The sequence below is a fragment of the Chrysemys picta genome, chromosome 4 (genome assembly GCF_011386835.1).
Source record: "Chrysemys picta bellii isolate R12L10 chromosome 4, ASM1138683v2, whole genome shotgun sequence".
Classification (NCBI taxonomy): Eukaryota; Metazoa; Chordata; order Testudines; family Emydidae; genus Chrysemys; species Chrysemys picta.
Window position 1 is genome coordinate 138978490 of NC_088794.1, and position 18165 is coordinate 138996654.

General features: G+C 46.6%; 1 long non-coding RNA gene across 1 annotated transcript in view; it reads right to left on the reverse strand.

The window, feature by feature from the left end:
- Positions 1 to 1944: 1944 nt before the first annotated feature.
- LOC122172276 (uncharacterized) overlaps positions 1945 to 18165 on the reverse strand; it is a 115909-nt gene continuing 99688 nt past the window's right edge. Inside the window, exons 4-5 of the long non-coding RNA XR_006172417.2 lie at positions 4662 to 4862; positions 1945 to 4030 (exon numbers count right to left, since the gene is read on the reverse strand). This is a non-coding gene — a long non-coding RNA (uncharacterized LOC122172276). The remainder of the gene's footprint in view (positions 4031 to 4661; positions 4863 to 18165) is intronic.

Below are 18165 nucleotides of genomic sequence, written 5' to 3' on the forward strand. Positions count from 1 at the left end.
TGGCTTTGTGTCATTCAAGGCTTCCCCAGTATCAAGGGGAATAGTTGGCTGCCTTGTTTGGGCAGCTTTCTGGCTGCTCTTCCCTATACGAGCCCCACAGAGCAGCTGAAAGAGGGGCCAGGGATTCAGCCCTTCACCTATAACCTTGGGTCAGACAGAATCTTCAGATCTGGGTGCCTCAAGGCCAGGCACTTCAATCCATATTTAGACCCCTAAATACAAAGAACTAAACTAGAGAGGCGCTATTCACCAAAGGCTGGGCTGCTCTCCAAGGCCCCAGTCCTGGAAATGTTTATTGACTTGGTTATTACTTCCTGCACGAGTTCACTTCAGTACATGCGTTAGGGTCTGCAGGATCAGGAACACATTGTGGAAAAAGGTGGAGGAGAGAGTATCCGAAACATCTGGACATGACAAGTAGGGATCCAACGTAAATGTCACAGCTGGAGAAAGACAGAATGTACAGCATGAACTTGTCACTGGTAGGGAAGTTGATACTGGAAGACATGCTCTAGTTCCACCACAAGTTGTTGGGCTAGATGCGGGAATTGCTGGGGGACATGCTATGGCAAGTGTTACGTCAAAGGTCAGGCTGGATGATCATTATGATTCCTTCTGGCCTCAAAGCCTATGAGTCTTCCATAATAGCCCCTCCACCACTTTCAGCCACACATGGCGTGTATTAAGTGGAGAAAGAAGACATTCTGGAATGTTTTCATACTATTATAAGGTGTCTGGTGCATTTTAGAAATATCCATAAGGTAGCATGTTATATGTGCAAAAATGTTCTTGTTTCAAAGAACTTTTTAATAATGTAACAGCACGCAGTATTCTAATAGTATTAAGCAATCCAGGTGTATTTCTTTCTCTATTAATATATGCCTTAGGGTGGTTAAGGCCTCAATCTAGCAAAGCTTTTCAGCACATGTTTTACTTTGAATAAGAGTCTACTCCCGTGCTTACTCCAATGGGATTATCCATGTGCTTAAAGTAAAGTGTGTTCTTAAAACCTATGGTGGACAGAGGCCAAAAATGTCTACTACTGTTTGTGTCTCCTCATACAACTAAGACATGTATCAACCAAGAAAAAAGCACGCCCTGGGATGTGTTAAAGGCATGTTTTGTTTTTTTTAATCTTGCCAACGTTTTTTTTTTTAAAACAAAGTTTGTTTTGAATAGTTCCACAACCTTGGAGCAAGTCGTATTCAAATGATTATTTCCTTTCATTCATAAGTTACAATTTGCAAACTAATTTTTTCTTAAATGTTATAGTCATCTTCTGTCTTTGCACCTGAAACAGCCCATAGTTCCAGAACCATGAATGCAGCAGTGGATGTGTGAAGTGCTGACACAAGTCTTCGCTCCAGCTATATGAAAGCACCATTATAATTCATAATAATTATAGCCAGGATTCTCTTTCTTACCCTTCAATTCTGATTGATTTCCCCCCCCTACATCCTGAAAGAGGCTCCAGGGTTTAGCTGTTGCCCCAAACTTTATATTCCATCCCAAGTGAGCTACAAATAAAGATAGTTTAAAGATATCCTTTGATCCTCTGCCAAAACTTGTATAAATAGCAGTTCATAAAATAACATGTTCCTGCTGGTTTGTGAGAAGGGGAGGGAAAACAAACAATACAAATCTGTAAATGTTTGTTCTCTGGCTGTGACATGCCCATGAAAAGAAATCTAGAGATCACCGAACCTTCCTTTATAGCTTAAAAGCACAGATTTGCCAACTTGCGAAAGTTTGCCTGACAAGTTATTTAAAAGTAAAATGAAAAAAAAATTAAAGTTACTTGAAAGTTAATCAGGCTCATGAGTCTAGGGTGAGCATTAGAAAAGCTCCTGATGAAGATCTGAATTGACAGTATGCAGAGACCCCAGTTTCCTTAAAAAAAAAAAAGAAAAGAAAAAAAACCCCCACACACACAAGCTGTCAAAATGTCAGGCACATGCTACAGTCTAAAAGGTTACTAATAACTGCTCGCATTTCTAATGGAAAAAATATAAATTATGAAACTAGATGGTAAATTGTGCTCACATGAGGTGGAAAGGGGCCTGATCTGCAGTCAGAGCAAGTCTTCTTCTTGACTTCATGTGGCTTGGATCAGGCGCCAGAGTACAAGGAGCTCTGTGCAGCAATCATGCCCATGTGTAAGGCCTTGGCTACACTTACCCGCTAGTTCGGCGGCTGGCAATCGAACTTCTGGGTTCGACTTATCGCGTCTAGTCTGGACGCGATAAGTCGAACCCGGAAGTGCTCGCCGTCGACTGCGGTACTCCAGCTCGGCGAGAGGAGTACCGCGGAGTCGACGGGGGAGCCTGCCTGCCGAGTGTGGACCAAGGTAAGTTCGAACTAAGGTACTTCGAACTTCAGCTACGTTATTCACGTAGCTGAAGTTGCGTACCTTAGTTCGAATTAGGGGGGTAGTGTAGACCTGGCCTAAGGAACATTCCTGATTACTTACAGAAGTTTTCAGAGGATGCTTTAATAGACAAGGCATTGGATTAGGATTTAAGAGAGCTGGAGTCCATTCCTGACTCTGCTACAAACTTCTTGTGAGACCTTAGGCAAGTCACTTAATTTACCATGTGTAACATTTCCCCATCTGCAAATTAAGGATAATACTTCCCTTCTTCAATTAAATCCATTCATAATGAAGAGGTGCTTGGATACTATGGGGATGAGGACTTTATAAGTATATAGATAGATAAATGTTACAGAAGGATTGTAATGGCAAGGTAATTGAGACTAGATTGTGTTGACAGCCAAATGGTAGTGCAGAGTAAACAACTCCCTCTTTAGATGGCCCTTAATGCATCACATTCTCTTCAGTAGCAGCTATAGCCCCTTCATGTCTACCATTTATACAGAAATGTAAGAAAATAAACATGAAACAGTGTCCAAAGGTGAGCTCCAGAATGTCCTTAAGGAGCAAGTATATCTGTACATTTGCCCGCCCTACACCCAAAATACATGTGTTTGCATTGCATGGAATAACAGTTTGCGAGTCATTTTAATGGAGTCAGCAGCTAAGCGGTGACATTCTGCCATCCCCAGGGGATTTGCCACTTGCTATAGTGCACGTTATTGAATGACAAACTACAGGATTGCATAAAACATCTGAAGAATGTCACTGTCTAGGTTACTGTTCACCTGTGTTTCAGCTCACTCCTTCTGTTTGGAGTGCATGCTTTGGTGCAAACTGTACATAAGAAACCTACTTATACACAGGGACCGAGGGGCCTGAGGAACTGCAAACAGATATAATTTATATGGACGTAACATGAGAAATTGCACTGCAAACTTTCCCCGATAAATAATGGGCCTTTTAATGGGTTGTTGTATATCAAACTGTTGTGCTGAAGCATCTTGCGGAAAAATTCCTTACCGTGTCACCTTGGCTATGGACTTACAGCAGTAAAGGAAATACGGCCTGGTGCAATGTCATCTTAAATAATTAGGGACTGCAATTCCTTAAGTTGTAAGTTAATTCTCTCTCAAAATTTGATTTTCAATGGGGGAGAAAAAAACAGCTACAGAACTGGCTGAAAACTTTCAATGATCAAAATCTTGAAAAAACAAACAGCTCATTGTTCAAGATTCATTGGAATTCATTGCGTGGAAAGAAGACCAGGGCATCCACAGTGATCAATCCTGCAACTTTTGAGAGGGCTAAACATTTGCTGGGCTAGCTAGCACTTAAGTAACTGTCTTCTCAAGTCTAAATTAAATTCTGTTTTGAGATACTTGTTTTGTCTGACCCAAATTAATAGCCCAGTTTTAATTAGCTGTGTGGGTTCGAGTGCCAGAGAGAATGTAATGCTTGTGGACGTTGCTAGACGCACTGCAATGGAAATAGAGACCTGTCTTGCCATCAAACAACTACAGCATGGACAACAGCAATGTAAGCTTCCCCTCACTCAGTTGCCGGCCTGAGCTGGAAGGGCCATCTCTGCCGTGCTAATTCAGGCCTCTGCCTCTCTGCTAAAGCTGCCAGCAATGGCTATAAACTTGATTCTAGTGCCTGTAATGTGGACACAAAAAGGAATGAAAAGAAAAATTCAATATTAATCTCAGTCTAAATAATATTTAGAGTGCAGTTCTATTCTGCCCTATGTACTCTGAACAATGCAAGCAACTATGGAAACCGGCACCTCCTTTCTCTACAGAGCCACACCCTCTGCGTTCAGAGTCAGATCTCACTGCTATGGGGACGTTTTACTGCTCTTTACCCCTGCTCACCCTACAGAACCAAGAGAGCTATAGAAAAGGGAGCGGATTTTATTCCTTCTTTAGCATCATCTGTGCGGTGATCATTGCTTATCATGCTGACTGAATGTATTTTCTCACTGTTTCCTTGCGTCCCCCCCGGCTGTTGTCTCTATACGTAGATTGTGAGCTGTTTGGGGCAGGAGACATCTTTGGGTTCTGTGTTTGTACAGTGCCTCGCACAATGGGGAGAGACAAAGAGAGACACTATCACTGTCAGTTGGCTTCATTGAGTATGACAAGCCTACGGTTCTGATTTTTTTAAAATCTAGGAAGCGTTCTATGAGATGGCCAGATGTACAAACCCTCTGGGCCACTGTGACTGGTGCCTTTAAACACTTGACCTCAACTTCAAACATTTGCTCCTGGAGCATTTTAATATTTACACTGATGCTGTAGTGGGCAATCATCTTGTCAATCGGCCTCCTGCTTCCAGCTTGTCACTCTCGGAGCAGTCTTTGCTTCTGGATTATACGAGTGCAGTAGTCCTGCCACTGTATTCTTCGCACTAGTCATGTACAGGTTATCAAAACCCTCCTACACCCAGTCAGCTGGACCTGTGGGAGTTCCAAGCAAACACCAGGCCCCTACAGAACAAAACAAGGAAGAACCCAATCAGAAGAAAAAAGTCAAATATGAAAAAAATCTGATCTCTGCAGATTCACCTCAGCCCTACTCTGGCAATCCAGCTACTAAAAGATGGGATCCTTTTCCCCTCTTTACTATCTTCCCCTTCCACCAGACTTCTGTGTACTGGGCCCTACCATAGCCCACTACTCTATTGACACATAAACAGTGCGATCATTTGGAACTGCTGTTTACCTGGGCTCTGCTGTTCTAATTATGGGAATTCATAAAAAATTGAGAGCAGGCCAGTTCTGACCCATACTGTGAGTCAGAGGAGTTTCCACCAGTCTATAATGAAGGTGACCTATCTGACTTTTGCGTAGTCATTCACCTAATTGGCACTGATATAAAACATTTAAAATGAGAGACTTCTCCAATCCAAAGGAAAGTCTGCTCTGCCTCTATCGCTAAACTTCATTTCTATTTCTCTGTAAGGCTCATCATCTGTAATAGTAGGTCTCACACTGTGGTCTGCAGACACTGGTGATCCACTTGCTGGTGGGTCACCTGGTGTTGGTCCATCATCTTGTTTCCATCTGCTAAATCTCATTAAAGGACAGCTCAAAATATGTTAAATTCTGTCCTAGGGTTACTCATCCATGTAAGGAATTGTTCTAGTTTCCAGAAGGATGTTACATGGGAGGCGGGGCAGCCCGCGCAGTCTTGAATAAGAGGGAGGTGTCCACAAAGTCTACCTACTAAAATTTGGTTCATGTGCTGAAAAAGTTTGAGAACCCTGATCTGCAACAATAGGCAGGGAGCTTCACTAGCTTTTGAAACCTCAGGCCAGAACCTCAGCTGGTTTAAATGAGTATAGCTCTTTTAGAGTTTAGTGGAGCTATAGAGAGACAAGATGGCTGAGGTAATATCTTTGATTGAACCAACTTCTGTGGGTGAGGTCACATCTACATTTAAAATGCTGCATTGGCACAGCTGCACCGATGCAGCTGCGCCACTGTAGTCCTTTATTGAAGACGCTTTATGCCAATAGGAGAGAGCTCTCCTGTCGGTGTAGTTAATCCACCTACCTGAGAGGTGGTAACTACGTTGGCGGGAAAGTTTCTCCCCCCGACATACCGCTGTCTACACGGGGGCTTAGGTCAGTATACCTACATCATTCGGGGATGTGGATTTCTCATACCCCAGAGTGACACAGTGATACTGATATAGGTCTGTAATGTAGACCAGACCAGAGAGAGACAACAGAGATCTTCTTCGGGTCTGAGAAAGGTACTCCGAACATCACAACTAAATGCAAAGTGGAACAGATTGTTTAGCATAAGTAGTTAGAACATCTTGTAAGGGACCATTCAAGGTAGAGTGGCCCGTTAACACCAGTGCAGTCATAGGACAAAGAAGGGGGTTGGTGGATTATAGATTGTTGTAATAAGCCATAAATCCAGTGTCTCTGTTCAGTCCATGTTTTTTAGTGTCTAGCAGAGTTATGAATTTCAGCTTCCAGGACCATCTTTTGAAAGTGTTGTGCAGGTTTGTTACCTTCCAGACCTGAATAAAATCTCTGTGTGCCTCCAAAACTTGTCTATCTCACCAACAGAAGTTGGTCCAATAAAAGCTATTACCTCACTTACCTTGTCCTCTAATAGCCTGAGACTGACACAGCTACAACTACACTGCATACATCAATGGAGCTGTATCAATTTAACCAGATGACAATCTGGCCCTGCATTTCCTCCTATTATCGAAGACTATTTGGGTGGATTCTCTATTGCATCCCTTTCTGAGAAGAAGACTTTTACCCCAGGTGGATCAGAAAAAGGAACCAGTTAAATCTCTCTCTTTATGAACCTCATCATTGCAGTACTGGAGTGCCTTATGGAAAGCTAGTGTATGAATGCTATATAAAGCTACTCCCATCTCTATTAGATCTCTTGTGTAGCCGGGATACATAGCTGAGTCTTTATAGCATGGTATCAAACAAATATCTGAACTTAACCCTACCAAGGTGTCACTCTTTTCTATTTTAAGTGCTGTGTGACTATGGCCAGCATACTGTAACTGTTTTCCATGGTGATTTAACACTACAAGACCAAGGGCATCTGCCATGGCCATATGCTAAATACAGTGTGTAAGTCAGGGCCACTCCCCAGTGACTGACTGATTTGGGGGAGAAGTGCAGAAGGCAGGGATGAAGGTAGAGAACACAATTTAGGGAGAGAAAGAAGGAACAGACATATGGGGCTGCAGCAGGAGAGAAAGAAAAGAAGAAACAAATATAGAAAATAATGCAAGAAAAGATACACCGTGTTCAATTGCTGGAAAGGACAGAGAGGATATAGTAGAATAAGCCAGGAAAGAAAGAAGGTATGAAAAAAGCACAGGGAATATGGTCAGTTCTGCTATTAGAGTTGGCTGACAATATGTAGCAGTCAAATCCAGTGCAGAGTAGTTTTATTTCTTTAAATTTCAGGGGGCAGAGCCTTGGGTTGGGAGATGTCATGGGTATTTTTCATCTTAATCCTTGGCACTCTAAAGGTTAAGTGAATTTGTCAAGTTCTGTCCTAAACAGATTAGTGCCTCTGGCTTAGACACAGAAAGAAGTCCTGGCATCATCAGATTCTCTGTTGGTGGAACTTCCATTCCAAAGTCACCAAACCTGCCATACAAATATCAGATAGATCCTTATTCCAGAGACCAGCCAGCCTGCAAACTCATCAGCAATATATGCACAATTTAAAGGGTTGTCCTCTGATTATGCTTCAGAAACAAACTCTTTCCTTATACCAAGTTAGGGATTTTCAAGAATACCCTTAGCATTTTATTCCTTGCATCCATTCTTTACATAGTTATGAAACCATCAGAGTCTACCACTAATACTATTTCCTTGAAGAAAACTTTGTTATAGGGAAGTTAAGATGTGGAGACTGTATAACTAAGGGTTGTCTAATCCTTGGAAGGACGTTGCAGTTGGCCAAAAAAAAAAAATCCCAACCATTAAGAAGTCAGGAAATTCAGAGTAAAGGTTTCAAAACATGGAACTTATATTCACAGCAGTAAAGGAAAACAAATATATAATTTCATCTGATTTACCATGAAGTCCAATAAACAATATTTCTTTGGAGTTCATACATCCTTGATCATGCAAACTATATAGGCATTTATTTGTTAAAGCATGATTGATTAATTAGCAGGAGTAAGCCATCCCTTCATGTAAGGCATGGCAGACTCTCTCAAACTGAATTTGAGGAAGAGGACTATGGAAAGTCACTCATATTTTGGTCCAGACCAGGAGCAATGTTATAGGCTGAATCTGACTCCAAGACTAGCAAGTCACACCAACACCTCCAGAGCTGAGACAGCCTTTCTCACGTATATTTCAGAGATGGAGTTTTGTCTCTCAATAATTCACTGACACAGATGTCCCCAGTGCAGAATTTCTAACATTTGCAATATCACGCTGCACATCTTTGCCTCTCCAGGGGACTGCTTTCTTCTTTGCAATGAAATAAGCCAATCTCTATGGGAAAATTCCCAGCCTTAGGTTATATACCGCAGCTCTTTTTATAAAGATGCAACAGAGAAATAGAGAAGCAACTAATCCCAGCCTGTTTTTTTTTATTATTCAGACAAATGTTAATCACTAATCAGCATCCACCTTAAATCACCATGAACATCCTGACTAGCTTTCTTTCTCTGTTTCTCCAGGCAACCAGCCCAGCTGTTTCCCATTGGTACTAGCAAAATAAATCCCTAAGAGACAGATCCAACATTTCTGTCTCAGAAGAAAAACTTCCTGTATTACAGTCCTATAAAGCATCAATCAGCAATTGGCTATGTTCCTTTCTTCACCTATCTCAGTCTCAAGGCTCTGCATGATCTGCCTTCCCTCCAGCGGTTAATAACTTAATTGAAATATTGATCAAAATAAAAGCCATTCCCCAAAATTTGCACTATTACCACTAACCATAATGTAGTCATGTTTTCTTACGCACAGTGACAGCCTAAACCCAATGCAAATAAAGAATGCAATAAACATATTCAAAAATGGCACATCGCTGTTTCCATCATCTCGTGACAAGTGACTATAGGGCCAGATCCTCAGCTCGTGTAAACTGGCATAGATCCACTGACTTTAATGAAGCTACACCAGTTTACACCCACTGGGCATCCAGCTCATAATGTGTAAGTGACAAAAGAAACAATTATAAATCTGCAGCTTCATTTTCTTTACTTTTTATATTTGGCTGAGAGCCAAGGACTGCCCCAGATTTAGGTTCTGATGAATAAGCCCCTTGCTCTGAAAATCACAGTGGTTTATTAATCGGGCTTTCCAATGGAAAGTGAAGGAAGAGAGTTGCCCAGCTGTTTCACAGAGCTTCAAGGGCAGAAGCCTACAGACAGGGCCAGCTCTGGCTTTTTTGCCGCCCGAGGCAAAAAAGCCTCCCGCCGCCCTCCCCCCCCCCTTCAGAGCGTGGCAGGGGAGGGCACCGAGCCCGGCCGGGGCTCCGCTCTCCCCGGTGGCCAGAGCGCCGGGGGGAGGGTGGCGAGCCCGCCATGGCTCTGCTCTCCCCTGCGGCCAGAGCACCGGGGGGAGAGCGGAGAGCCCACTGTGGCTCAGCTCTCTCCGGCGGCCAGAGCGCCGTGGGGAGGGCGGCGAGCCCAGTCGTGGTCCCGCTCTCGGGCCGGAGCGCCGCGCCGCCCCCCTCCAGGTGCCGCCCCAAGCACATGCTTGGTGGGCTGGTGCCTGGAGCCGGCCCTGCCTACAGAGCAGCCGAACCCATCATGCTCAAAACCAAGGTATAGTGTGTTAAATCGATGTTATATTAATTTTTCACATCTGTGACCAAATGCTCAGAGAGAGAAGAGATTATTGACTGCAGAACTAGATAACACACCAACTATGTTTTGTTCGTGTCGATTTATTTTGAGAGTAAACAGGTCAGCACAGAGAGAGAGACTGAAGGATGATTGACATGCTGAAAGGTAAACAAAGATTTGCCTTGCACAGGAGGCTGCGGCTGTTTTAGATGCTCGAGGAGCATCTAGCAACGCTTTGTGTGCAGTGTCAGCTCCGGGTGAGAGGCTACAACTTAGTGAAATGGCAGCCTCTAAACTGGAATCCCATGGCAAAAAATAAATAAAAGAGCAGACCTGATATTCCTGACTGGGAGGAAGCAGCTGTTTTCTTTACACCCGGACTAGGAACAAAAGGGATGTGGAGGGGGAAGTCTCCGCAGTGTTTTTGACATTCTACTCAACAGCATATAAGCAGCCAGAGCGAACCCCGTGCGAGGTCTAAGCACTTATTAGGTGTCACTGAAGCAAGCGGTGTACTGGCCATCTGCCTAGGGTGAATGTCATCCTAGACAACAGGGCACTGAAACAATTTGTACAGTGGGGGTGCTGAGAGCCCCTGAACCAAGCTGTAAAACTAAATATGATTGAAACCTCTTCAAGCCAGGGGGTGCGGCAGCACCCCCAGCACCCCTAAATTCCAGCACCCATGCCAGACAATCAGCTGCAGGCTACATTAATGCACTGCTCTTTGTAGGTGAGGAGGTATCCATATTGCCTTATGGTCATTCCCTCAGGGCGCCATAGGATTTCTATTCAATACCATTCTACCACGAGGAACCTGGTTTCTATATTATTTCCTTAGTTTTAAGTTATTTCTTGACAAATCCTCCCAGGCTTGAAGCTAGTACTGGATCTTCCCTCCCTTCAGACACACTGAAATGTTTTCTCCACGTCTTTGCTTGGCCAGACTGCCCAGCCATTTTTACTATTATGTTTTTTGTGATTCATTCTTAAATGTGATGTACAAGGACAGGCAGAAAGAAATACAAATAGATGAATATGGACACTCATGCCATTCTGGATAGTAGTTCAAGATTTTACCAATAGTTTTTAGAGATATACATACCTCGATTTCATCCACTGAGTCTGAATATCCATACCAAACATGCTTTGCTTTTGAGTACTAAACCTGCTTTGCTTTAAAAAGAGGCTGTGGGTCTGAGTGGAAAAGGCACCGGACGGGGAGTTACGAGATTTGAGTTTTATCCCCTGTCTTGTCATGTGATCTTGGGCAAATCAGTGAGGCCTTGTCTTCACTGCAAGTCAACACACGGGAGTGACTGAACTCGAGTTAGCCCTGCTTGCCTGAGAGCAGCCACGCTGCCCAGTGACACGGGAGTTATGCAGAGTGATGGGATGAGCAGCGCACAGGGACTGCATTAGCTGTGATGAATTATTGTCACTCAAGTTGTTGCATCCCCCACAGCATTACTAGCTCAAGCATCAGCAGCACACTTCAGCAACCCCTCCCCCCGCCCAAAAAATATAATCCCCCCCCACACACAGGCCAGATGGCTCAAGCTTAAAGCCCCACTTAACTCAAGATTTTTTGGGGGAGGGTGTAATGGGGGGAGGAGTTGAGTTAGGGGTAACTCTCGAGCAAACTGTATGGGGAAGACACTCTTAGCCTCTCTGTACCTGTTTCTCCCTCCCATCTTTATTGCATCTATTTTGAGTAAGCTCTCCAGTGACGTGTTTTATAGTGCCTAGCACAAAGGGACCTGATCTCACTTGTGTGCTACTGCAAAGCAAATAAAGAATTAACTTGAATATTGAAATTGGGGGTTTCCTCCCCCACATTTTTCCATCATCTAACTCTATCTCAATAGCATTTAAAATAAAATGTTCAGTCTTTGGTGCAGGATGTTGAAAATACCTTAAAGTACAAACAACAAATATTTTGCTTTGCACAATTGAGAAAAATCTTTCCCATCCAGTAGCATGGATGTCATTTGGGTTATTTAATTTACAAGTTTGTTTATCAGAATCTAATAAAAGGTTTTTAAGCTAGCAGAGAAACAAATTAGTTAGATTTCTCAGTAATCACTCCTCTTAGCTGCAGGAAAAGAAAAACATGAGATGAAAGAGCCTTCACTCTGTTATTGAAGTTAGAAGGGTGTTGAAAATAGGCCAATGGTCCTCCTTGAAAAGCTAAGAAAGTCTCTAGGAGTCTAATTAGTAGAAAAATCATTGACTTTTCAGTCAGAAGAAATGCAAAAACAAGGGTCTATTCAAGATCACAAACGGGACAGAAGCAATTTTATACACATATTCCTCAGAGCATTCTGGATTATGCACAGTGCTTCAAGACTTTGCCAAGCTACATATTTTTGGCCTTCAGCGAGATAAATTATGAAACAGTGAAAATTATACTTTTTAACCTTAAGTAAAAAAAAATATCCAGTTCTCTTTTTAATAGTTACTTCACATGATACCTGAAAATTAGATTGTGTTCAGTCAGTGCAGAAGGATTCTGTAGGTGGAACCAATTGCTGAAAGGATATTTATATTTTTCAGCTGATGGTGGGTAATACCTAGATAGAGACTTTTTGGAAGTGCAAGAGGCAATATGGGGATTTTGTCTCAAAGCATGACACAGCAATAAAAACTGGCACTTACTAAGTCTTCTTGCTACATGGCATACAATGGATGCTTTATAACCAAGCTGGCTTTGTATGATTAAAACAAAGACACAGAAGCAGCATCATATAGAGTATCACACCCAGGACTGGGAGAACTCACAGGTTTTCACTTTGTCCAATAGCTCATCATAATATGACTTTGCACTTTTATAAAATTCCCAAATGTCAGCTGAGTTGGCTGTACACCCGTACTGTTATGTAGGTAAATAATATTGTCCCTGTTTCACAGATGGCAGAACAGAAGCTCAGAAAGTCTGGGGACCTGATTCTGCAAACCTTACCCACACCAAGTAGTACAATGGGGCTGCTTGTATGAGTACTATTCAGAGTGTAAAATCGGGTTGTAAGGGCCTTGTTAAAGGTCACAGAAGGAGTCAGTGTAAAAACCAGGATTAAAATCTACTTGAAGCATCCCCCAGTGTGTTGTGAAGTGACCCCCCCAGTGTGTTGTGTCTTTTGCTCTTTACATAACATTCATAATATAAAGGAACCACACGGGCACAGAGGGGTCCATATCGCTGTGCTAGGACAGGCCTAGCGATATGTACACACTGCTCCTCTGGCAGGGTTCTGGTGGCTTCTGAAATGTAGCAGACAGTGAGGGCCTCTAAAGGGGACACAAACTATTTAAAGGAACAGTACCCAATTAGTGCCGTGTCGAGTTCACAGTGTTCACCAGGCAAATCATTCAGTGTTTCTATCCATAAAATGGGGGCAATGAGGTTTAACTACCACATAGGGATGTCATGAAGTCTAACTACATGGGCAATGTGTAGGGTTACCATATCTCATAAATAAAAAAAGAGGACCCTCCACGGGCCATGGCCCCGCCCATTTCCCCACCCCTAGCCCCGCCCCAACTCCGCCCCTTCCCCCACCCTAACTCCGCCCCTCCTCCCTCCCACTCCCAGCCAGGGGGAAAGGGCTGCCCCAGTGCTACCAGCTTCACGGTTTGCCGGGCAGCCCCCAGACCCTGCGCCCCCAGCCGGCGCTTCCCCAGCGCAGCTGGAGCCTGGGAGGGGAAGCGCCCAGCCGGGGGCGCAGGGTCTGGAGGCTGCCCAGCAAACCGTGAAGCCGGTAGCGCTCAGGCTTTGGGCAGCCCCTATGCCTCCGGACCCTGTGCCCCCAGCCGGGCACTTCCCCTCCGGGGCTCTGGCGGCTCTGCGTAACTTACACTGTATAAGTTACACAGAGCCGAAGAGGAGCAGAGCCCCCGCAGCTGGAGGCTCTGCTCCTCTTAGGCTCTAAGAGCCGGGCTGCCCCAGCGCTACCGGCTTCGGGCAGCCCCCGTGCCTCCGGACCCTGCGCCGCCGGAGCCCGGGAGGGGAAGTGCCCGGCTGGGGGCGCAGGGTCCGGAGGCAAGGGGGCTGCCCGAAGCCGGTAGCTCTCAGGCAGCCCAGTTCTTAAACAGAGCCTCCAGCGGCTGCGGCTCTGTGTAACTGACACTGTGTCAGTTACACACAGCCCCGGCCGCTGGAGGCTTTTCTCCTCTTTGGCTCTGTGTAACTACACTGGGTCAGTTACACAGAGCCCCGGGGGCTGGAGGCTCCAGCCGCTGGAGGCTCTGTTTAAGAGGCGGGCTGCCCAAGCGCTACCGGCTTCGGGCAGCCCCCGTGCCTCCAGATCCTGCGCCCCCAGCCGGGCACTTCCCCTCCCGGGCTCCGGCGGCGCAGGGTCTGGAGGCACGGGGCTGCCCGAAGCTGGTAGCGCTTGGGCAGCCCGGCTCCTAAATAGAGCGGGGGCGGCTGGAGCCTCCAGCCGCGGGGGCTGTGTGTAACTGACACAGTGTCAGTTACACAGAGCCAGCCCCAGCCGCTGGAGGCTCTGTTTAAGAGCCGGGCTGCCCCAGAGCTACTGGCTTCGGGCAGCCCCGTGCCTCCAGACCCTGCGCTGCTGGAGCCCGGGAGGGGAAGTGCCCGGCTGGGGGCGCAGGGTCTGGAGGCAGGGGGGCTGCCCGAAGCCGGTAGCTCTGGGGCAGCCCGGCTCTTAAACAGAGCCTCCAGCGGCTGGGGCTGGCTCTGTGTAACTGACACTGTGTCAGTTACACACAGCCCCGGCGGCTGGAGGCTCCAGCCGCCCCCGCTCTATTTAGGAGCCGGGCTGCCCGAGCGCTACCAGCTTCGGGCAGCCCCGTGCCTGGAGACCCTGCGCCGCAGGAGCCCGGGAGGTGAAGTGCCCGGCTGGGGGCGCAGGATCTGGAGGCACGGGGGCTGCCCGAAGCCGGTAGCGCTCGGGCAGCCCGGCTCTTAAACAGAGCAGGGGAGGCTGGAGCCTCCAGCCGCTGGGGCTGTGTGTAACTGACACAGTGTCAGTTACACAGAGCCGCAGCCGCTGGAGGCTCTGTTTAAGAACCGGGCTGCCCAAGCGCTACCGGCTTCGGGCAGCCCCCCTGCCTCCAGACCCTGCGCCCCCAGCCGGGCACTTCCCCTCCCGGGCTCCAGCAGCGCAGGGTCTGGAGGCACGGGGCTGCCCGAAGCCGGTAGCGTTCAGGCAGCCCGGCTCTTAAACAGAGCCGCCATTTTCCCGGACATGTTCGGCTTTTTGGCAATTCCCCCCGGACGGGGGTTTGACTGCCGAAAAGCCGGACATGTCCGGGAAAAAGAGGACGTATGGTAACCCTATTGGCAATGTGGCATGTAAGCAGCTGCCATCTCTTCCTGCAAACCACTTCCAGGGCCAAGGCTTGTTTTCCTCCTAGAGATAGAGATTGCAAGCCACCTTGGGGTATGTCAACTCTACAATTAAACACCCGTGGCTGGCCCATGTCATCTGCCTCAGGCTCATTGTATGGCTCAGGCTGGAGTCCATGCTCTGGGACCTCGCGAGGCGGGAGGGTCCTAAAGGCCAGGGTCCAGCCCAAACATCTGCACTGCGATTTTACAGCCCCATAGTCTGAGCTCTGCGAGCCCAAGCCGGCCGACATGGGCCAGCCGCAGGTATTTAATTGGAGTGTAGACATCCCATTAGTGGCCCAACTTTCTGAAAGGGAGATGCTTATTGAGGCTTGTCTGATGTTAAGTGGGAAAAGGGGAATTGTGGGTCATTACGTCCCAGGAAGATGGGGCTATGGACAGGAGAGCAGGGAATGAAATAAGAGAAAGTGTCTCCCTGTCACTCAAAATGGCAACTTCCCTGCAAGATTGTTCCTTTAATGGATTACCTACAATGCTCACTTTAAAAAGCGAGGCCTTCCCATTGATGAAATGAATGTGGGGAAAAAAGACAGTGGAGTTCTTGCCCTCACCACTAGCAAGCGCTGTGCTGTTTCTCAGAGTCTCACGTCTGAATCCCTTCTGCAAACCTCAAGAATCATGAGGCTTATTCCCTTTGTTGATGTTTGACTTGTTTTTAAGGTCAATAAAAGGCAGTGAGCAAGAGCAAGAGAAGTCAGACTCTACAAAGGAGCCCGGCAAAAGGATTTGTGTGTGTTTGTTCTTGTTTCTTCCTGGAATGCCGCAATCCACAAGCCTCTGCCAATGTCCAGAAGCAAGCAACTAAATCGATTCCAACAGCCTAGAAAGTGAAATTACACCTGGATAAATTATTCAAATATTTGTTTCTATTTAAAGGGCTTTTATGGACTTTTCAGTTAAATAAAATATGAAAATGGCATGTTCAAGAGTGGTCATGGGGCACCCCTGGCAGAGCTGGAAGGGGGGGCTGGTTTTAGCAATTGCTCCATGGATATAATTATATAGGCTGAGGGTCCAATACTGCAGTCTTTCCTAAGGCAAAAGGGCAAGGGGTCTTTTGCCCAAGTAAAGATTGCAATGATGTAACTCCCATGTGTGAAAACTGCGGCATAATGCTAGCCAGGGATTTGGGGCTTCATTTCTTTTGAAATGCTTCAAATATTGATAAAGGTATCTCTGTGCAGCAAGATGAAAATGATTAGGGCACTTAAGGCAATTCCTGGAAAGTAAAGGGCAATCCTTTGCAGAGAGCTTGATATTTTTTCCGTTTTCCTCTATCCCTGTTGTTTCTAGAAATGAAGGCCATAATAGAACAGGATGCAGGAGAACAGGACACACGTTTCCCATAAGTTTGCTCAGTTCTTTTGGATGGCAGAGCTGGTTTAGAAATGGCAACGCTCAGCACTTGGAGTGAGGTTGTGAGTTGGACTGTGTGACCGCACAAAGGAGTGAGAACCTCCTCCCCCCACTCACACCCTTCTGTGCACTGTCTGGACCATGGGCTGGGCATGCAGGAGCAAGCAGAGCTACATGGCCACTTATACCCTCTCCAGAGAAGGTGGCCAGGAAGTAGGGTTGCCAACTTTCTAATTGCACAAAACCGAACACTCTAGCCCCGCCCCTTCCACTAGGCGCTCCCCCCCTCCATGGCTTGCTCTCCCCCACCCTCACTCACTTTTACTGGGCTGAGGCAGGGGGTGCGAGAGGGGGTGAGGGCTCTAACTGGGGGTGCGGGCTCTGGGGTGGGTCCAGAAATGAGGGATTCAGGGTGTGGGAGGGGGCTCCAGGCTGTGGCAGGGAGGTGAGGGCTCTGGGATGGGGGTGCGGGCTCTGGGATGTGGCCAGGGATGAAGGATTCAGAGTACAGGAGGAGGCTCCTGGTTTGGGGGGGTCTCAGAGCTGGGGCAGGGGATTGGGGCCCAGGGTTGGGGCATGGGCTTACCTCTGGCGGCTCTCGATCAGCAGAGCAGCAGGGTTGCTAAGGCAAGCTCCCTGCCTGTCCTGGCACTGCTGACCACGCTGCACTCTGGAAGTGGCCAGCAGCAGGTCCGGCTCCTAGGGGGAGGCTTTTGCCCATAACGTCTCTGGTGTAGGAATCTGCCTCACAACTTTTTAGGTAACAAATCTGAGGAACTGTCCCAGATTGATGTGTCAATGGAAGGGTTTGGAACAAATGGGTAAGTTAAACAATAAGAAATCATCAGACCCAGATGGTATTCACCCAAGAGTTCTGAAGGAACTCAAATACAAAATTGCCGAACTACTAAGTGTGGTATGTAACCTTTCACCTGAAGCAGCCTCTGTACCAGATGACTAGAGGATAGCTAAAATAATGCCTATTGTTAGAAAAAGCTCCAGCGGCAATCCTGGCATTTATTTTTTCCCTTTACTTCCTTGCCATGCTGTGTGGATACATCAAGTTGCCTCCTTTACAATTGGCTTTGACCCTCTTGCCTAATTAATCAGCTTTGTGACATCACAATCTGTCACTGTGAACAGGTTTGTGATGTCACAAACACTAGCTTTGCGAATAGAGGGGAAGGATGGTGGATAGGCTGCTAGCCTGGGACCCAGGAGACCTGAGTTCACTTCCTTGCCCTACCTCACATGTGCTGTGAAATTGTCAACAAGTCCCTCGGGGCCAGATCCTCAAAGGTGTGTAAGGACTTAACTCCTCGTCAATGCAACTGACTGCAATCAATGGGAGTGAGGTGCCTAAATACCGTGGAGGATCTGGGCCCTAGCCTCTCTGCGCTAAGTGTAAAATGCTGAGAACAACATTTCCCTACTTTACAGCAGCATTGTGAACATAACAGCATGAATGACTGTGAGGGCCTCGGATAGCTGACTACATGACTCGGGTCCCAAGAGAAGGGTAAAATGAGAACTTCTGTTTATACACAAATGTCCTGGAGCTAGGAACAGGCCTGAACAAATCCAAGACCTAGACAGCTTGGGAAGGGTCAGCTCTTGACTTTGGCCAGTTGTAGAGATGGGAATAGTGATAAACAAACTCTGGGTCTGATCCTCTCAAATCCAGATCCCAGCTCTGCGTAGGGCCATTCTTACCCAGGCAAAACCCCCACAGCTTTCGTGGGAGATTTGCTTGAGAG